The sequence below is a fragment of the Sus scrofa genome, chromosome 10 (genome assembly GCF_054392235.1).
Source record: "Sus scrofa isolate SSC_HxYL_T2T_F1_AM1 chromosome 10, Sscrofa_HxYL_maternal_Yorkshire_Landrace_v2.0, whole genome shotgun sequence".
Taxonomy (NCBI): domain Eukaryota; kingdom Metazoa; phylum Chordata; class Mammalia; order Artiodactyla; family Suidae; genus Sus; species Sus scrofa.
In genome coordinates this window covers 34,646,136-34,668,680 of record NC_139392.1, presented here as the reverse complement: position 1 = coordinate 34,668,680, position 22,545 = coordinate 34,646,136, and the positions used below count along the sequence as shown (strand labels likewise).

The window sequence follows — 22,545 nt, the reverse complement described above, 5'->3', positions numbered from 1 at the left end:
AGTCCTGTTGAATGAATTCATATCATCCTCCTAATTTAGAGGAAGTCCTTTTTGTTTTCCTAGTGGGAAATGTTGGTATGGGTCTGAGGTATAGGTTTCCATCACATCAGGATGCAATTCAAGCAGAGGGCAAATAAGGGAAGCCCCTTTTGAAGTTTGCTTTTCTGACCTCCAAGTCAGAAGGAGCCTGGATCAGGAATCTGGACCAGGTGTTCTTATCTCTCATGTAGAGTTGCGGGAGCCTGCATGGTCATTTAAATGTTTTGATCTCAAATTTCTCAGCTATAAAATGAGGGGGAAATTATTTAGGTAACTTCAAAGAGTCCCTCCAGCAATAGCCATTCTGAAATTTCTGTTTCACTGAAAAGTTCCAGCTTCTACATCTTTGCATATTGTTTGGTAGTTTTCAACATAATTTTATAAAGATCCCATTTGATCTAAATTTTTTTTGTAAGGGAGATAGGTGATTAAACTTTGTATTGAAAATACATTGCTGGGAGTGCCCATTGTGGCTCAGTGAGTTATAAACTGGACTAGTATCTATGAGGATGCAGGTTTGATCCCTGGCCTTCCTCTGTGAGCTAAAGATCCAGCTTTTCCATGAGCTATGGTGTAGCTCACATATGTGGGTCTGATCCAGTGTTGCTGCGGCTGTGACACAGGCCTCAGCTGCAACTCTGATTTGAGCCCTGGCCTGGGAACTTACATATGCCATGGGCATGGCCATAAAAAAATAAAAAATAAAAGTAATAAAGTAAAATAAAATATGTCGCTATTCAAATACGTGCTCCTGACACATTCAGACCTAGAACCTGCTGGCACAAATTCCCTAAGATGAGAAGTAATGTGGCTTTGACCAAAGATAGCTGAATACAAGGGGGATCAAAATGAAATAGTGGTTATCCAGACACATTTTTTATGGTGACTTTATAAAGTTGATGAAAGCAAGATTTTCCTTTAGCTAATCATCTTCAAAACAGAGAAACAAGCAAAACCCCCAAAACAGAGCCCTCCTCTCTTTATTCCTTGTTCCTTGCCTGGACTGAGGTTCACTTCTTCATAGGACTAAAGATCATATTGCTGGTAAAAGAAGATAGTCCTCTTGCACTGTCCTGACCTCACTCAGCCAGCAGCCTCTTCTCCATCTTCTGCTTCACTTAGTACCTGGCTCTTCCTCTCTGTCCCCAAATGCTGAAAAACTCCCAAGGGCCTTTGAGAATGTAAGTGAAGATTAGTCCACACAGATGATCTGGACTCCAGTTTGTGATTGAGCCACAGCAGGGGGGTGAAGGGGAATGGACTATGCAGTGTTTCTGAAAAGATTGTTTTCAAGTTACTTCTGCTAACATTGGATGTTCATAAAGTGACCGTGAAAATGAATTCCACCGAACTGCTCTCCTGATCTCATGGTGTGGGTGCAAAGCGACCTCGAATGTTAAACACTCTGTAAATGGTGCAGTTCTCTATATGGGGAAACAGTTTTGATGTTGCTCTAAAGCTGTTGATGATAGAAAGGCAAGGGAAGTTGATTTTTGATTAACTCTTTAAAATTTTTTTAAAATTGAAGGATAGCTGATTTATAATGTGTGAGTTTCTGGTGACAGTAAAGTGATTCAGATATATATAGATATATATAGATATATATATAAAACATTATATATATAAATATCAAACATGTTAATATATGTATATTATACCTACATGATAAATATTGCTATATATGTGTTAGTTTCTGGTGACAGTAAAGTGATTCATATATATATGAATCACACACATACTGTTTCAGATTCTTTTATGTTGTAGGTTATTACAAGATATTGAATCTAGTTCCCTGTGCTATACTCTAGGTCCTTATTTTTTATCTATTTATTTATAATAGTATGTTTCTGTTAATCCCAAACTCCTATTTATTCTTGCCCCTACCTTTCCCTTTTGATAACTGTAAGTTGGTTTTCTATGTCTGTAAGTCTAATTCTGTTTTGTCAATACGTTCATTTGTATCATTGTAAAATTTTACGTATTTTTTGTCTTTTTTGGGGCCCCACCTGTGGCATATGGAAGTTCCAAGGCTAAGGGTTGGGAAACTATACCACAGCCACAGCCATGCCAGATTTGAGCTGCATCTGTGACGTACACCATACCTCGTGGTAGTGCCAGAACCTTAACCCACTGAGCAAGGCCAGGGATCAAACCCAGGTCCTCATGGATACTAGTTGGGTTCGTTACTCTTAGCCATGACCAGAACTCTGTTCATATCAGTTTTTTAGATCCCACACATATGTTATCATATGGTATTTGTCTTTCTCTTTCTGACTTATTGTGTGATATCTCTAGTTGCATACATTTTGCTGAGAATGGCATTTTCTCGTTCTTTTTTATGGCAGTGACATAGTATTCCAGTGTGTGTGTGTGTGTGTGTGTGTGTGTGTTTATGTACCACATCTTTATCTCTTCATCTGTCGATGGACATTTAGGTTGCTTCCATGTCTTGGCTATTATAAATAGTTCTGCTGTGAGCATAGGGGTGCATGTATCTTTTCAAATTACAGTTTTCTCCAGATATTTGCCCAGGAGTGGGATTGCTAGATCATATGTAATCATATTTTGAGTTTGGTAAGGACTCTCCCTACTGTTTTGCATAGTGGCTGCACCATTTTACATTTCCACCAACAGTATAGGAGGGTCCTATTTTTTCCACACCGTCGCCGTCATTTATTTTGTGTGGAATTGTTAATAATGGCTATTCTTACTGGAATGAGGTAATACTGCGCTGCAGTTTTGATTGCATTTTTCTAATAATTGGTGATGTGAAAGACATTTGATTTTTTTAAAACAACAACAACAACAAATAATCACAAGTATTTTGAAAATATGTTCTTGGAATTTTTAAAATTTAATCATGAGTTGTCTTCTGGGCGACTTCAGTCTGAGTGCTTGTGCTTTGAGTGGTTGCTACTGATTTTTATCAAAAAGAGAGTAGAAATTATGGGATTTGGAAGATATCTGATAAATCATCTAGCTGTCTCATTCAGTGATAAGATGTTAAAATCTGGAAAGATGGAGTTACCCATCTAGGGTCACAGAACTAGCTTGACAGGGAATGTCGTTATACTCGATAAGACTTTGTGCTTGAAAAGAGCTACATTTTCAATGTATCAATGAGTTTTTACACTTATCCACAGCTTCTTCAAATCTTTTCTCAACTGATAATCCTAAAGTTTATATCAACTGTGAAATTTCCATGCCACCATCTTCCCTTCTCCTTCCCCATTGATGGAAGAAATCCTCAATTTTTTTATGATGGTTTTCTGGGCTTACTTTATTTTCAATAGATAAAGGTTTATTCTGTTTCCCCCTGTTATAATATCACAATCTGGAATAGTTTTATTATGTGGCTGGGCATGCTTTTATAGAGCAGTAGCATGAGACTGGAGTGAAATCGCATTATGAGTTCACATTGTTATCAGTTTTATTGGAGCTGAAACTGAGTGAAAGGATTTAGGAATAATTGGGTAATCAAAGTGAATTAAATAAAGAGGGGAAAAATATCAGTTCTGGCATCAAATGGGGAGTGCTATGACTGCCACATCTGTGGTCTTTATCCATTTTAATCAAGTCAAAATTATGCTATTAAGACTTATTCTTGCTGTGTTTACTTGCTCAGACATAGCAGACTTTATATTCATCTCTGGTTATTTCTTGAAACATTAAAACATTCTCCCTGTTTCTAGGGAAATGTTTCCTAGCCTGATTACTATCCAAATATGCCAAGTTGCTGCTGTATTTATAAGTGTGTATGCAATGTTCTCCTGTAGATTCTGGATAATGGAATCCAGAATGCTGAGTTTTCAAGCCAGCTAGATAAATCCTGTGTTGCCCCAACTTGTTGTGTCTTCAGAAAACTAGGTTTAAGGGGTATCTTGTTAGTATAAATTTGCTGTGACAAATAGTATGGCATACTATTGGTATAGCAGGAATATCACTATAGTAACATAGTAACATAAATATTCCTCTAGTAATATAGTAAATATTACTATAGTAACTAGCCTAGTCTTACTGTAAAGAAAGTACAGTTTCTTTACTCTATTTCCCAGGAGATACCGTGCTTTCGTTGAAAAATCTGTTTAGCCTAATAAATGGTAACAGTAGTCAGCTTCCCTTCCCCCCCCGATACCTCTTAAATATGCCAAGTGATAATGCACTGAATTATGGAATGACATAGCACTAAATTCACAGACAAAACTAATTGAGAAACCTTTGATTTCCTTTGTTGGATTTTTTTGGTGGGTTGTCTCTTACTGGAAAATCCATCTGAAACCTGTTATTTGGCTCTGCATCCTGACTCCATAAATCTTAGAATCCTCAGTATTTTCTGCTTGGCTCTGGTTTGATGCATTGGTGCCCAGGAATGATCACATCCTTGTGCCCGGATCAGGGGGTGCCTGATTGCTCACTCAGAGTGTGCTCTGGAGAGGTTTCCTCCAGGAACAGGCTGGGCTCCTGGCCTTAAAACAAAGGCCAGAGCTGTCAGGGTACTGAAAGCAGACAGCCCTCCCATTTCTCCTCCAAGCTTGGGTCTTTGTTTGTTTTAATGATTTTAATTTTTTACATTATAGCTGGTATACAGTGTCCTGTCAATTTTCTACTCTACAGCCAAGTGACCCAGTCACACATACATACATACATTCTCATTCTCACATTATCATGCTCCATCACAAGTGACTAGATAGAGTTCCCAGTGCCATATGCAGGATCTCCTTGCTTATCCATTCCAAAGGCAATAGTTGGCATCTATTCACCCCAGATTCCCAGTCAAGCTTGGCTCTTACTTTAAAGAAATCAGAGTTCGGTTCTCTGGGTGTTTGTGTGCTACTATTGACTGTTTTACGTCTTAACTGTTTGGCCAAGAGAAGGACTCTAGACAGATTTGATGTTGCTTCCTTGTTTAGCAGTCATTTTCAAAGATACTTAATTCTAGGGAAAGTTAGGATAAAAAATGAGCTGGAATGTTTGGGAATATTAAGGTGGCTCTAAGAAATTAGGAGATTGCCTCTTTATGAAGTTGTATGTATTCATTCTTTAAGGAGCTGTTTGAATATAATAACATAACAGCTTACATATATTTATGATGCACTTACCATGAGCTAACCATTTGTTTACTTTTATTTACATCTCACTTGACTTTCATAATAGCCCTAGATGTAGGCAGTATCTTTAGAAGACCCATTTTAGATCTAACACAACACAGAGAGGTTGAGAAACTTACCCAAGTTTACACAGCTAGGCAGTGGGAAAGTCAGGACTCAAAGCACACAGTCTCAGCCCTTAAGCACCCACTGGGTTATTTGCAGTAAATGTATATTTTCACACAGACCAACAGGGAAGTATATTTAAAGCAGTGGTTTTCAAATCTTTTTGATGGACCATGGAAAGGAGTACATTGCTGACTAGCATGTGTGCACAAAAAAAACTCATAAAACCACACAAAAGAGCACTCACCCTTGCCACAGAGGATGCCCTCTGACTTTTCCTTTCTATTTCATTTCTAAAAAGTGCTGCTGGGGACCCTGAAAATTGATTTTCTGACCTAATATAAGGCCACAGCTTGCAGATCAAACATTCCAGGACCTGGATGTAGGCAGCTCAGCAGGAAGCCTGAGGTCATAGCATCCTCTGAGTCAGTGCCCCTTAGCTCCTCCCCGAAGTGATAGCACTGTTTGTGGATGGACTGAATATAGACACAGATTGTAATTTTCCTTTCCCCAACTCTACTATTTTCAGATATCCTCTCCCTTTATTCCTTTTCCTTTTTTGAAAACAAAAAGCTGTAATTTTACCAAAGCTGGTGATGATTTAGCGTGGAACAGAGACGGCCAAGAAACGCTGACTAATGATCTTGATGTGGAGACCCAGGTTACAAATGAATCTTTGTAAAGCACATCACTTTTTCCCATTTTATTTGTTTATTTATTTATTTATTTATTTTTTGGGGTGCACCTGCAGCATATGGAAGTTCCCAGGCTAGGGGTTGAATCAGAGCTACAGCTGCCGGCCTACAGCACAGCCACAGTGATACCAGAACCAAACTGTCTCTACAACCCCTGTGTCTATGACCCAAGCTGTGTCTATGACCCACTCCAGAGCTCATGGCAACACCGGATCCCTAACCCACTGAGCAAGGCCAGGGATGGAACCTGTGTCCTCATGGATACTAGTCAGGTTCTGAACCTGATGGGCCACAACTGGAACTCCTCCCATTGATTCTGATGGTCATTTTCATAGTGTGCAATTGTTAAATTGATGTCTCCACTGCATTCTGACTCTGGGACCACCTCTTCTTCCAGTGAGGGCCTTCTTTGGCCCACTTTGGGTTTTCTTCTCCAGGTGGGTTCATTTGGAATGAGCTTCCCTACTCTTCCATCTCCATGAGAGTTGAGGCATTCCAGGCAGTCTAGGGGCCCAGTTCACTCAGTCTTTCTGGAATTTCTTGGAAATTTTTTGGCAGCCCTTAAACTGTCTGTCATGGAGGAGGGGATCCTCTGAATGTTTGAGCCTGATGTTACCTTAGGACAGACCTGCAGAATAGAACTTCTCAACAGTCTCAGGCTCAGAAGCAACACTACAGTATGACATCATCCTGAAGTCATGTCAGGAGCCTCCGGTGGGCTGACAAGTTACTGTGGACCAGCCCCAAAGTGTGGTTGGCTGCAAGGCAGCCAGAAACTTCTGGCATGTCAAGTAGTTCTATGTTATCAAGTCACCCACAGCCAGAACCATTGTGTTTTAAATACCAATATTAGAGAATTAACTCTTTGCCAAATAGGTTTTGCCTAATGTAATTTCTTTAATATTACCTCTTTCTGTCTCTTCTTCTTGTTGCTGATACCTTGTGACAGATACAATACCAGCTCACACCATTTCTGGAATGATAATATTAATGTGTGCACTCATTAAAGGAATAATTTTGGGTTCCCGATGTGGCTCAGCAGAAATTGAATCTGACTGGTATCCATGAGGACACGGGTTCTACCCCTGGCCTTGCTCAGTGAGTTAAGGATCTGGCATTGCCATAAGCTGTGGTGTCGGTGGCACTTGTAGCTCAGATCCAGTGTTGCTGTGGCTGTGGTGTAGGTTGGCAGCTGCAGCTCTGATTCTACCCCTAGCCTGGGAACGTCTATGTGCTGCAGGTGTGGCCCTAAAAAGAAAAAAAAATAGAAATAATAAAGAATAAATTAAGATAGTAGTAAGAGCAAGGGGTTTTTGAGATGGTGGGGGAGGTTGAGGTGTGGTGTGTGTTGGCAGAAAGGAGATGGTCAAGGGGCCCCGAGTCATCAGCCTCTCAGGACCTTCCCAATGCTTTTTAGTTGGTGCTAATTTAACAAGCCCAGAGGATGAAACTTTTAGAATCTTTACAAATAGGAAATATTTTTTGGAAGATTATTCTCTCATCCAAGAGAATAGTTCCCTTTCTGGTATGAAGGCTTGTTGAGGAATAGAGATATTTTAGTGGTTAGGTGGTTGGAAAGAAACTTGGTCTGTATTGCTGGTGATGAGAAAAAGATAGATTTCAGCCTAAGGCAGCTGGAATTGGATGTTCACTTCTAGTGGGGTCAAGAGGGACTTACTCAAGTTTTCTGCCTGCTTCTCTCTCTGTTCTTTTACCCTTGAGGGCAATACACACTCTGCTCTCCAGGACTAATTCCATTTCATGGCACTGATACCTGGGGTTAGGTTGTGATCTCCTCAAGAGCATATTTTTAAATTTTTTATCTTTAGGGCCACACCTGTGGCACATGGAAGGTCCAAGGCTAGGGACTGAATCAGAACTGTAGCCACTGGGCTACAACACAGCCATAGCAACACAGGATCCAAACCACATCTGTGACCTACACCCCAGCTCATGGCAACGCTGGATCTGTAACCCACTGAGTGAGGCCAGGGATTGAACTCACATCCTCATGGATACTAGTTGGGTTCTTAACCCACTGGGCCACACCGGAACTCCTCAAAGTGTCTTCCATCGCCAGAAATGCTCTGCAGATCCCCACTATGGTCAGTGGATGTCTCGTGTCTGACTGCCTGGATTCTTGAACATTCTGTGGACAAGAAAGTTTCCCCAGCCCCTTGATGATGAGAAAGAGCATTGGGGGAACCATGAAGATCATTAACTATTTCGTCATTGCTATTGGCTCAGTCCTGTTTTAATGGATATGGGGTCTCAAGTGTATTTGCAGATCTTCTTTCCCTAAAGAGACTGTGATGTCATGATGATTTGAGTCACAGACATGAACTAGGACAGAAAAAAGGAAAGTGGGACAATGTGGTCAGGGGTAGGAGCACCAGATTGTGAGTGGGAGTCCCAGGCTTTGGTTCCAGCTCTGTGATTAGCCATAGGACTGGCCGGACTCACATTTGACCTCTATAGGCCTCCACTTCCTCCACTGGGAGACAAAGAGGTCAGACCAGGGACCTCTAAGCTGGACTCCAATGGTGTGAGACACGGGTGCTGTGGGAAGAAGTGACAGGGGTTCTCTCAGGAGAGGTGGGGGGAGGCTTAGGGCTTGCTCTAAATTCCAGTTAAAATCAGCCAGTGTGGCTGTTTCAACTTCAGCAGGGGCTCCCTTTCCTCACTAGCCCCAGGACCCTCTCACTAAGTTAATGCATAAAAAATCAATTATGTGTATCTATATTCTGTTTCTTCCCCCAAAATATTCATATAGCAGTTTACAGAGAGACGGAAAGCCAGCCCTAGTTCTAAATTGATTTGGCTACATTTGATACACTCTTCCTTTCGAGGATATTACTTTTCAGTTATAATAAGCCAAAAGATCGCTTTTCACACCTCTTTCACTTTTATGATTCTTTGCAAAGACTTCTTATGTTGCTCACAGTAAAACTGGCTGGTGTGTTTCAGCAACCTCAGAAGTCACCAAAGCAGAAGTGTCAGGACCTCATAAGGAGACTGAGGCGTGTGCATTTTTCTGTGTGTGAAGACAGGGATTCTCAGCCCCACTGAGGACTAGTGCATATTCCAAGCCTACCTTTGACTCATTCCTGGGCTCATAAACACTGGGCAGGAAAATCAATGCCAGTGATGGGGAGGCCAGCACGTAGGAGGGTGACACATGCTGAGAACGCACCAGAGGGGACTTTAGCTGGGACTCCACACCAGGCTGCTCAGAACACAGGGCCCAGTCACTGCCCCACCCACCCACCCCACAACCCCCTCTGCCTCAGCCAGCTGCCTCAGTGTGCTTCTTATCTGAACTCAAGGGTCCAGAGAGAAATAGCATCCTCTCGAGTATGGGGACAGTCACTGTTTACATCACATTTTTTTTTCTTTTTATGGCCACACCTGCAGCATAGGGAGGTTCCCAGGCTAGGGGTCAAATCAGAGCTACAGCTACCAGCCTACACCACAGCCACAGCAACACCAGATCTAAGCTGCATCTGCGAGCTACACCACACCTACACTGGCCAAGGATCAAACCCGCATCCTCATGTATCCTAGTTGGGTTTGTTAACCACTGAGCCACAAAGGGAACTCCCTCACATCATATTTATAAAGTGTTTGGATAAGCAATGAGGTCCTAATGTACAGCACAGGTAGCTATGTCCAATCTCTTCAGCTAGAACATGATGGAAGATAGCATGAAAAAGAAAAGAATTTACATGTAGCTATGACTGGGTCACTTTGCTGTGCAACAGAAGTTGAACATTATCAATCAACTAAACTTTAATAAAAAATTAAAAAATATGGAGTGCCAATGTGGCTCAGTGGAAACGAATCTAACTAGCATCCATGAGGTTGTAGGTTTGATCCCTGGCCTCACTCAGAGGGTTAAGGATCCAGCATGGCCATGAGCTGTGGTGTAGGTTGAAGATGCGGCTTGGATCTGGCATTGGCGTGGCTGTGTCATAGGCCAGAGGCTACTGCTTAGATCTGACTCCTAGCCTGGGACCCTAGCAGGTGTGGCCCTGAAAAAAAATTTTAAATATTTAATAGGTAAAAACAAGAAAAAAAAACCCTTTGTAATAATTGCTCAAGTACATATACCTAAAATATAAAGTGATTGGAAAGAGATTCAGGAATGAACAATATAAACATGTTAAAAAAATGCATGAATTAGGAAGACTGTATTAGTCTGGGTTCCCCAGAGAAAACAAAACCAACAGGACATAGGCCACTTGCATGTGCTATAGGGAATGGGCCAACACAATTACAGAGGCCAGGCAGTCCGAGATCTCCAGCCTGGAGACCCAAGAGAGCCAAGGATGTCAGTCCAGTCAAAGTCCAAAGGCCTGAGGACCAGGAAAGCCGATGGTGTAAGTCCCTCCTGAGTCTGAAGGCAGGAGAAGATCAATGTGCCCTCTCAAAGACAGGAGAGAGCAAGAATTCTTTCTACTTCCCTTTTAGAGTCAGGCAGTCCATCGACTGATTGGGTGAGGCTCACCACATTAGGGAGGGCAATCCACTTTACTCCATCTGCCCACTCCCAAGTACATCTCATCCAGGAACACCCCCACCAACACAGCCAGACTGAAGCTTTGACCAAATATCTTCCCATGTCCTAGTCCATGGGACACATAAAATGAACCATCATGTATACAGATGTTGCACTCTGCAGTGAACTTTGTGGGAACTGTTAGGGGATCCTGCTTGCAAGGGCTTATTAAAATGGAATGTTCCCTTTTCATTTTTTAAATGATTTTTATTTTTTCCATTATAGTTCATTTACAATGTTCTGTCAATTTTCTACTATACAGCCAAGTGACCTAGTCACACATACATATATACATTCTTTTTCTCACATTATCATGCTCCATCATAAGTGACTAGATATACTTCCCAGTGCTGTACAGCAGGACCTCATTGCTTATCCATTCCAAGGGCAATAGTTTGCATCTATGAACCCCAGATTCCCAGTCCACCACCCTCCCTTCCCCTCCCCCTTTGAGAACTAGAAGTCTATTCTTCAAGTCCATGGTTTTCTTTTCTGTGGAAACATTTATTTGTGCTGTATGTTAGATTCCAGATATAAGTGATATCATATGGTATTTGTCTTTCTCTGTCTGACTTACTTCACTTAGTATGAGAGTCTCTAGTTCCAACCATGTTGCTGCGAATGGCATTATTTTGTTCTTTTTTTATGACTGAGTAGTATTCCATTGGTATATATACCACTTCTTCATTTATTCATCTCTTGATGGTAGTTTCCATGTCTTGGCTATTGCGAAGGGTGCTGCAGTGAACATACAGTTGCATGTGTGTTTTTCAAGGAACGTTTTTTCTGGATATGTGCTGAAGAGTGGGATTGCTGGGTCCTATGGTAGTTCTATATTTAGTTTTCTGAGGTACTGCCATACTGTTTTCCATAGAGGTTGTATCAATTTATATTCCCACAGCAGTGTAAGAGGGTTCCCTTTTCCCCATACCATCTCTAGCATTTGTTACTTGTGAACTTATTAATGATGGCCATTCTGACTGGTGTGAGGTGGAATGTTCCCTTTCCCAGAAACATATTGGAAATAATTCTGGATAAATACATTTAGAATGGATAAGCAATGAGAGCAATGAGGTCCTGGTGTACAGCACAGGGATCTATATCCAGTCTCTTGAGATAGAACATGATAGAAGGTAATATGAGAATAAGAATGTGTGTGTATATATATATATGGCTGGGTCACTGTGCTGTACAGCAGAAATTGGCAGAAATAAGAAAAGAATTCTCTTTTCTCCAAGCCATGGCTACTAAGCTCTAAAGCATATGTAGAATTTGAAGAATTGGAGTGAAAGCAATTGAGAGGAGTTCCTGCTGTGGCTTAGAGAGTTAAGAACCTGACATAGTGTCTGTGAGGATGCGGGTTCAATCCCTGGACTCGCTCACTGCATTAACAATCTAGCGTTGCCACAAGCTATAGGGTCGGTGGCTCAGAACCATGGCCATGCCCTGGCCGTGGTGTGGGCTGGCAGCTGCGGCTGTGATTCAGCCCTTGGCCTGGGAACTCCCATATGCTCCAGGTATGGCCTAAAAAGCAAAAAGAAAGACAGCAATCAGCACCTCAGGACTCTGGTTCCTAGGATAAGAGTATTTGAGCAGGACTCCAAGCTGGAAGAGGATGGCGGCGGCTGCACTGAAAAGGTTTTTGTCCCAAAGCCCTGGAGAGGCGGGTGACGCTGAGGCCAGAAAGCCTGGCGTGTGGGCACTGTTGGGAGCCAGGACCTGTGTGCTGCTCCAAGACTATGCAGAGGCCTGAAGGGACGAGGCAGCGGCAGCGCAGGAGCATGGGCCAGGCAGGAAGCCCTGTACGTGGGGCTGCTGGGCGGTGCGGCAGCCTGCGGCGACCTAGCGCCAAGCGGGGCAACTTTTGAGGAGGCACTGCGGCTGCGCCAGGGCCTCTCCTGCTGCTGGCGCTTGCCACACGCAGCTGGGACTCCAAAGCATTTGTGCGGCGGCTGCTCTGGCTGCGGGGTCGCGGCTGCCTGTGCCACGTGAACATGGGCCTCTGCTCACTGGTGTACGAGGCACCCTTTGACGCCCAGTTCAGCCCTACCAGACCCGCTGCTGCTACCTGCATTCCCACTGGGCGGACTTCCCTGACCTGATCTTGGTTGTGGGCTTCCTGGGCCACTGGTGGGTGCTGGGGATCCGGATGCACGACTGTGACATCAAGGATGACGAGTTCCTGCACCTGCCAGCACATCTGCGTGTTGTCAGGCCCCACCAGCTGCACTCAGAGGCCAAGGAGCGGCTCTTCCATGAGAAGTACAGGCCTGTAGTACTCACCGTGGATCAGGTGGAGCAGGCACTGTGGGAGGAGCAGGTCCTGCAGAAGCAGAAGAAGGACCAGCTCGCCCTGAGCCAAGCCAACCCACTGGCGCCCCTGGAAGTCACTAGATGAAACCCTGCCAACCCAGGATTGTGTGGTTGGTGAGAATCAGCCTCAAATGTAGAGCGATGGAAATAAATTGTGTACGGTGATCTCTCCGTGGGTTTTCAAAAATTGAGGGCCTCTCTCTCGCCTGCTCCTTTTGAGTTGATGCTAATTCAGAGCCTCCTTGGTCTCAGAGTTGGGAAGAGCAGAGCAACATGCCTTGTAACACTTATCACTGCCGGAAGTAGGGAGGAGCCTTAGATGCAAATAAGCCTTTCCACTGGGCTTATTTCCCCCTCCCCCCCCACTAAAGTATCACAATTGTTAGGTGACTCCCAAGCTCTCCTAAGAACTTTTAGATTTTCATTTTAAAATTTGAACTGAAATGTTTATCCCCTGTTTCCATGACTAGCATGTTTTTTAAAAAGTAATTTTAAAATAATTATGGTTTCAGAGGAGACTGGAAAAATAGGCATCCTGTGTATCTTCACCCAGCTGCCCCCAAATCATAACTTATGTAATCATTCCCAAACCAGGAAGTTAATATTGGTATGATTATTTGGATTTTATGACAAAACATTTTGCAAAAACAACCTCCCCCACCCCTATTTTTTAGGGCTACACCCATGACAGATGGAAGTCTCACAGTCTAGGGATTGCTGCAGCCACAGCAATGCAGGATCCAAGTAGCATCTTGTGATCTCTACTGCAGCTTGCTGCAATGCCAGATCCTTTTACCCACTGAGTGAAGCCAGTGATTGAACTCTCATCATCATGGATACCAGTTAGATTCTTAACCCATTGAGCCACAACAGGAACCCTCAAAACAACCTGCTTTGGAAGTTCCCATGTGGCACAGTGGGTTAATGATCTGGCATTGCCATAGCTGTGACACATAACATTGGTGTGGATTTGATCCTTGGCCAGGGACCTTCCAGATTCCACAGGTGTGGCCAGAAAAACCACTCAAAACCAAGCTGCTTTTACCATGCATGTACGGATACTGATGTTAAATGACTTGGAGGGACAAAGCATTTTCTGATCTGGAAATCAATATGGAATCATAGCTTCTGGTTATGTTTTACTTCAATAACCCTGAAAACACAGAATTCTAGGGAAAGGATATGTTGGTATTCAGAGCTGGGTTATGGTAATCATACTTTTAAAACTAAAATACTAAAAGGAATGTCACTACCTCTGTCACCTATGTGACCTATAGCTAGTTAATAAACCAAGACATGAAATAACCAAAAAGAAAAAAGGAAAATAAAGTTTATTTGGGCAGTCCGCATTATTTTCCTCCTCTTCCCTAACACCTAAAGCAGCCCACCTCCTTAATGGATGTGTTATCTGATGGGGCTGATCATCCACATTACAGAAAGACCTTAGGAGAACAGACCTACAGAAAAAGGACCCGTGCTGGGAGCTGATCCACCAGGGGGTGATTTGAAAAGTGGAGTCTGAGACTGTGGCAGGCCCTAGAAAATTACTACCTTGCTCAATGGGATTAGTTGTCCAAAAGGAAGAATATTTTCTTCTTGTACCATCCCATTTTCTGATTGCTCTCTTTTTACTGCTTGTTATTATTTCTCTCTTCTGAGCCAGGGGCTGGCCTCCATGGCTGGCAGCATCCTGATCATCAGCACTGTCCTGGGCACAGGAAGAGATCCAACGGCCAGCTATGGTGTTGTGAAAGCAGAGAAAGGGGTTGGTTGCTCTTTTGAAAAGGAAGGGAGAGAGTAGGATGGACAGGAGTTGGGGGTTGATAGATGCAAACTATTACATTTACAATGGATAAGCAATGAGGTCCTACTGTACAGCACAGAGCTCTTTATCCAGTTTCTTGAGATGAACATGATAGAAGATATTATGAGAATAAGAACATCTATCTATCTATCTATCTATCTATCTATCTATCTATCTATCTATATGACTGGGTCACTGTGCTGTACAGCAGAAATTGGCAGAACTGAAAATCAGTTATACTTTAAAAAAATAAAAATTACAAAAAGAAAAGAAAAGAATAAGCAAAGAAGGAGTACAGATTTGGGCTTGTCAGGAAATTCTGCTGCTCTCCCATAGTCATTTCGATGACACTGTCATCATTTATTTATGAGAGCTGGAGGCAATTTTCTGATGGATTCAGGGCTGCATCTTCAGCACTTTCTTGAATGTCTGCCCTCCTCTGACAGAGAACATCTCTCGCTGGGGACAGAGAGATGTAACAAGAAGAGGGGTGGAGCCTGGGCCCCTGCAGTCAGCATGGCTCCTCTGTGAGCAGGGTGCAGCTGTCCAAGAGGTGCCTGTGTGCTGGTTGGAAAGGAACAGATGTCCTGGCCAAATCCTTAGCATCAACCTGCCTTGGGTGCTTCCCTGAGTGGAGAGGGAGGAGGAGGACTGGGTGTTTGAGGATATGGATTGGAAGGTTATAAAAATCTAAGAAACACAGTCTACTGAGGCTGAGAGAAGAGAGGAAGGTGAGAGGTCATTAGGAGAGAGTGTGTTTGTGATGGGGGAGAGTGTTCACACCCTCTTTGTCTGTGGCGCACATCAGCTTCTGGGAATATCAGAGCCATAGTTGTGAATCTTTGTTGGGATGAGGTAGGAATGGTAGCCTGATGACCCCAGCAGAGCATGTGGCGCCATCTACTCATCCACCCACCCACCCTTCAGCCATTCATCTTCTGTCCATCTGTTCATCCATCCACCCTCTTATCCTCTGTCCATCCATCTATTCTCCATCCATCCATCTATCCATCTATCATTTTTCCATCCATCTATCCATCCATCCATCCACCCTCTTATCCTCTATCCATCCATCTATCCTCTATCCATCCACCCTCCTATCCTCCATCTATCCAGCCACTCACACACTTATCCTCTTATCCATCTATCTACTGATCCTCTGTCCATCCATCCACCCTCCTATCCTCTCTGCATCCATCCATATTTATCCATCCATCCATCCATCTACATCCATCCATCCATCCTCTATCCATCCATCCACTCACCCACCCACTTATCTTCTATCCACCTACCCTTCCACCAACCTATCCTCTATCCATCCACCCAGCTGTCTCTCTATCCATCCATCCTTGAGATCCCACATTCTCAGATACTTGTCCTTGGGCAGGTGTGGGACCAGCTGCCTCAGAGTCAATGGGAGAGCTTTCTAAAATGTGGGGCTTCTGGGCCCCACCTCAGCTAGAGAGCCTGGACCAGTGGTTGTCCATGTACAAAGGTGTCCCTGTGCTCCTGAGGTGCAGCTGGAGGCCTGAGAAGCACTTATGATGAGCTTCCTGCCTCCTGCTTAGTCTATATCAGTCAGTTGTCTGTGTGGGTTCAAGAAAGATCATTCAAAAATACACATCTGACCCTGGTCATGTCTTTGTTCAAAGCTCTCAGTATTTGGCACAACCCCCACCCCGCCTCCTCATTGACTCCAAACCCTTAGCTCACACCTGCCCCCAGCCTGGCAGAGCTACCTCTTTCCTGAAAGGTGCTCAGCCCACTCCCATGCCCCCAACCTCTCCCCACAGTGCCTTCCGTCCCCCTGCCTGGCTGGTGTCTGCCCAGCTGTGAGGATTCACCTTCCAGAACCCTGTCCCCTCCTCTTACCCTTGGTTACCCTTCTGTGGCCACCCACTGCCTGATCAGTGTCCCCTGCCCAGTGCTATTGGAACAGAGAGGCTCTGTTGGACATAGGGTGTATGTGTGACAGCTTTCTCCCACAGACTGCCTGAAGAGATCTGTGTGTTTCTGCTCATGCCCTGTCTAGGCTGGGGTGGATCAGAATGCATTTTCTGCTCATTCCACCTCAATACCATAATGCAAATACATTTGTAGGGGTCGCCCTGAGATGACCTGATTTGGAAAGAAATCCTTGACCTTCATAACTTGAAAGCAGCTGACACTCTCCAGTACCTTCCCTTGGAATACAAACATGAAGCCATCACTTAACAGATTGCCAGTGCTTTATTGCCCTCCCCCAGATGGGCATCCTTCACCCTCCATGGGGCTTGAATGCATTCTGTGCTGTTGGGCTGCTCATGGTGTGGCAGGCAGGTGACTGCAGGTAAGGGGGGGCCTGGGCAGTGTCTCCTTTGTCAAAGCATATTCTGTTTGAGAAAACAGCAGACCTGCTCCCATTTAAAGGTGTAGGAGAGTCAGAGGTGTTCACTGTCTACTTCCCTGCTTCCCACCTTTGCTTTCCACCCAGTCTGTAGCCTGGTGTCCTCAGTGGACAGAGCACATTACAACTGCTGGACCTCCTGCCACCATGGTGTCACGTGCAGTGTGTGACTTGCAGTGCAGCAGTGCTGGCAGAATGTGGGGTCATGAGGTCAGCCGGGGAGAGTGGTGAGTGAGCCCATGAATGTTGGGGTGGGAAATCAACTGCCTTGCAAGCCCAGTGTGGTACAGGGGATCAGGTGTCTCATGAGCCCGGAATCTTGGCATCACCTGGAAACCAAGTAAATCTGCCATGAGCCCCAGGAATGCTGCCTCTGGGTCTGGACTGAGATTTTCTAAGCAACCATGTCCTGACCTGCTACCAGCAGCTGCACTGGGGGTGGGGTGGGTGGGCTCACCAACCACGTCCAGTTGGAGACACGCATGTTTGTTCTTGGCATTTATTCAGTAAGGACATTGTTGATTATATATTTTTTTGGCATTGGTCTTTTTAGAGCTGCACCCACAGCATATGGAGGTTCCCAGGCTAAGGGTCCAATCCAAGCTGTAGCCGCCAGCCTACACCACAGTCATAGCAATGTGGGATCCTTAACCCACTGAGTGAGGCAAGGGATCGAACCCATGTCCTCATGGATATTAGTCAGGCTAGTTAACCCCTGAGGCATGATGGGAACTCCTTGTTGGTTGATTTGTAAGAAAGTGGAGTAGAGGACTTGATGGTGTGCAGGGGCTTAAGGTTCTCTGGAATGCCTCCATCCTTTGCCTCGCATGGTACATTGGAGCCTTGTGCCCACAGTGGACCCCCTCCTTATCCTTGGCCTCCCCTGTCAGCTCTCGACATCCTCTTTGCTTCAAGATCACCTTAGAGTTCCCTAGTGGCACAGCAGGTTAGGGATCTGGCATTGTCACTGCTGTGGCTCAGGCTGCACCTGTGGCATGGTTTCAATCCTGGCCCAGGAACTTCCTTATGCTGCAGATGTGGTAAAAAAAAAAAATTGGACCAGGATGTCTCATACTCTAGTGCCCTCTTTACTGTCTCTGGCAGCCCTGTGCTCTCAAGTCCACCACATCTCAGCCAGACATGGATCTCCAAGCCAAGCTCAGGGCCCACCTCCACTGAGTCCCACAAGCTGCATTCCATTGACGTCGTGGTCCCTACCATCCTGCTCCATGGCTCCACGCTGGGCTCCACACTTAGCTGGCCCTTGAGGGTCACCCCAGTAGGTCTCCCACTCCCTTTGCCAACTCTCTTTGTTCACTCATCAGACACCGAGGGAGCACATTCTGCGCAGGATTGTGATAGATTCTGTGGGTACAAAAGTAAAAAAGTCTGAGCACCAGTCCTGAGGGGCTCATAACCCAGAATGAGAGGTGGCCATTCTCCAAATGATTTTTTTTAAGTATAGTTGGTTTACAATGTTGTGCCAGTTTCTGCTGTACAGTAAAGTGACCCAGTCATTCTTTGACCCATACATTCTTTGTCTCATATTATCACCCATCATGTTCTATCCCAAGACACTGGATAGAGTTCCCTGTTCTGTACAGCAGGACCTCATTGATTGTCCATCCTAAATTTAATAGTTTGCCTCTACTAACCCCAAACTCCCAGTCCCTCACACTCCCTCCTCCTCCCCCTTGGCAACCACAAGTCTGTTCTCTGTGCCTGTGAGTCTGTTTCTGTTTTGTAGATAGGTCCATTTGTGTTATATTTTATTTTATATCTGTGTGTGTGTATGTGTGTGTGTGTGTGTGTGCACACTATATTTTAGATTCTGCATGTAAGTGATAACATATGGTGTTTGTCTTTCTCTTTCTATCTTACTTCACTGAATATGAGAATCTCTAGTTGCATCCATGTTGTGCAAATGGCAATATTCTGTTCTTTTTTATGGCTGAGTAGTATTCCATTGTGTATATGTACCATATCATTATCCACTCACCTGTCGATGGACATTTAGGTTGTTTCCATGTCTTGGCTATTGTGAATAGTGCCACAATGAACATAGGGGTGCATGTGTCTTTTTGAATGAAAGTTTTATCTGGAAATGTGCTGAGGAGTAGGATTGCTGTGTCATATGGTAGTTCTATATTTAATTTTCTGAGGTACCTCCATACTGTTTTCCATAGTGGTTGTACCAATTTACACTCCCACCAACAATGCAAGAGGGTTCCCATCTTTCCACACCCTCTCCAGCATTTGTTATTTCTTAACTTATTAATGATGGCCATTCTGATTGGTGTGATGTGGTACCTCATTGTAGTTTTGATTGGCATTTCTCTAATAATTAGCGATGTTGAGCATTTTTTCATGTGCCTACTGATCATCCATATAGGGCTGCGTTTGTGTTTCAGTGGTGGAGAAAGGAGTTGGGTGGGGGAGGGAAGGCTCAAGGAAGGCCCCTCAGAGGAGGAGGAACATGGACCAGGCCTGGCAGCTGGGGGTGAGGGCAGTGGGCAGCATACCTCCTCCCTCGCATGCCTTAGAGTGCTCTCAGCCACCTGTTGCTCCCAAGACACTCCTGCTGTCTCCCAGCCCAGCCATCACTCATGCCATCCCCCAGTACCTTCTTCTGCAAAGTTGGTTCTATCCTTGGCATCTTACCCATCTCCCCCTTTCCTAGTATTTCACCTTCCTTGGATCCCTTCTGCACTTTCTATTTTGGCCATGACGTTTCCTGTTTTGTACCTTTTGTCATTTACGTTCCCCATCTCCCTACTCCTAGGATTTCCTTGAAGGACTGATGGGGCCATGGAACTTCAATCACTTATGGGCCCTTGACTAAGCAAAGGGCAAAAAAAGCAGAGCAACTGAGTGCACTGGGATGTTTATGACCTTGGCTCTTTTGTTGGTGTAGCTGAGTGGCCCACAGAGTTAGAAAGTGGACAATGTCTGCCGTGGATACTGGAAGACCCTTGGCATCTGAGGAGAACACTCAGAGGCACTTTTTCTTCTCTCTGTCCATGTAGGGTTCGATGACTTTCAGGTGTGCACTGACCCAGGCATCCCCAAGAATGGCCTCAGGATGCCCAGCGGAGGGGTTTTCTTTGAAAGCTCTGTCACTCAGTTGCACTGCCAAGACAGATTCATGCTGAAGGTCTCTACAATGAGATTGTGTATGAAACACCTGAAATGAACCCTCGGCTGAGTCCCAAGTGATAAGCCCATGTGTGTGCAGGAAGGTAAAGTGCTCCCCTACCCCCACCCTACCACGTGGAAGCCACTCACATGATGGGCATGTGGCCACTGGGGTACAGGGCTGGGTGCCAGACTGGCTGGCACCTTGGGATGCACTCTGCTTCAAAGCTGATCCTGCAGCCTGATGGAGGAGCCTGTGTGTGAGGTCAGGGCTGGGGCAGGGGAGAAATGCATCTGGACATTACAAATAATCATCCTCCTTCTCTGTCTCAATTATCATCTGATTTATCACCATTTTTGTCAATGCAAGAGAGCAACTCAGATAACATTGGGGCTATTTACTAGTGCACTGCCAACTCAGCACTTATGTTCCTCAATAAAATGTGCAGGAAATATATTGGCCCCAAACTGTGTCTAATGATATGGAAGATGCATGTGTTAGAGGAATAAATCAATTACACCTTATCAAGTTCTGTGTTAGACATGATTCATTTAAGGAAAGAAAGAACTGTGGCAAGAAATGATTGATTGATAAGGTATATGTTTATTTCTAGCAATTATCCCTAAACTTATTGGTCATGACAAAATATTCATTTACTTCTACTAATTATCTCTAAGTCTGTTGGTTGAAACAACTTTATATGTAGGTGTGTGTATCTATATGTGTGTGTGTATATATTTTGCTTGTTTGTGTTTACTCTTTGGATATACTTTTAGAGTTTAAAAGAAGTCACTGAGATTAATTGCAATGCCAAATTGTTCATGACATATCTCTCATGATTGACAAGGCTGAAATAGGAAAAACTGTGAATCAGGAAATAATTCTAGCCCTGAACTGCCAATAGGCATAGAATTTATATTTCATCAATATCATTAGAAGGGGTTTCACTTTCTCTTAACACCATTTTTGATTTGGAGGATGGAGCTTTTATAATAATGCTATGTGAACTCTTGTTCTGATTTAGTGTCTGTCTTCTTTATGACACTTTTAAGATAATTTGATTTGACATACATTTATCAAACATCAAATTTGCTCCTCCTTATGGAAATTATGAAGGATGGGTAATTTATGTGTTAACCCTTAAAGGACTTGATATCTTTGCTTTTATTTCCAAGGTATTTTTTACAGTCAAAATTTATACAAAGAATTTAGGTTTTTAAAAATAAATTTACTTTTTCCTCTTACATGCAGTCCAAGCAAGCTATTATTTCCTTAAGTTATAGAAACTAAAATTTTATTTCATTTGCATCTTAAAACTTACTTGCTGAAACCTATGAACCAAGGTACCCACCCAGTGCCTAAAAGACAGATAAGCTCAAAAACATCAGAGAACAAAGGAAACCAATGAGCTTCCTCACTATTGCCCAAGATGAGGGTCTTCTGTTTCTTTGTCATCCTAGGGGGGAAAAAAAGGCTTAGGCCTATTTAGGTAAGCATCTTTCCACCTTTGTAGGTAACTATGTATTGCATAGCAATTCCAAAAAGGGGAGTGCAAAACCACCTGGGAGTAGAGGATTCTCTTGTACTGGTCTGTCAGCACAATTCTTAACACTTGGCTCTAGATGTGTGGGGAAGGCAGTAGAGAGTCAGCTTTTTGGATTAAGCAAGGTGCTTCTGATTGATGGCACAGGCCTCCTCATTTCCAGTCACAATGTTGTGCTGGAAGCATCATTTTAGGAAGTTTGGAATAACACGTATTGCCTTTCTCAGCATGATGGTATAATTATTTTGAATCAAAATGGTGATTTTGGAGTCACAGCAGGTTAAGAACCTGACTACTCACATCCATGAGGATGCAGGTTTGATCCCTGGCCTTGATCAATGAGTTAAGGATCCAGCATTGCCGTGAACTACAGTGTAGGTCGCAGATGCAGCTCAGATCTGGCATTGCTATGGCTGTGGCTTAGATGGCAGCTCAGATTCAACCCCTTGGTGGGGACCTTCCATATGCTGCAAGTGCAGCCATAAAAAAGAAATAAAATGGTGACTTTTTGGTCTTTGAAAAGTTTGTATAAAGACATTAATCTGTTACCCTTGCAGTGGAGAAAACCATCACAGTCTGAGCCTCTGGACGTGGCTCACAGGGGTGAGGGGAGGGTACTTGTCTACTCCACACGTGTTGTATAGTAGGGACAAAGCTAAATTCTTTTGTCCCCTGATTTATAAATTGTCTTTATTCCTTGATTAAGATTTATACTGGCCAAATGGTAAGGGCTGCTGAATTCATTTATTTCCCTTGTCAGGTAATTCTTGGAAGGCTAATGGATTTTTTTGGCATGGTGATAAGCCTGATAACAATAATAAATACTCACATCTTTATAGGTCACTAGAGTTTAAAAGT

At 43.9% G+C, this 22,545-nt stretch overlaps 2 pseudogenes; both read left to right on the top strand.

Moving 5' to 3' along the window:
• Nucleotides 1–12,108: 12,108 nt before the first annotated feature.
• On the top strand, nucleotides 12,109–12,903 carry LOC146398964 (mitochondrial import inner membrane translocase subunit Tim29 pseudogene; annotated as a pseudogene).
• Nucleotides 12,904–19,484: 6,581 nt separating this feature from the next.
• The window catches only part of LOC146398962 (sushi domain-containing protein 4-like), a 62,228-nt pseudogene continuing 59,167 nt past the window's right edge, over nucleotides 19,485–22,545 (top strand).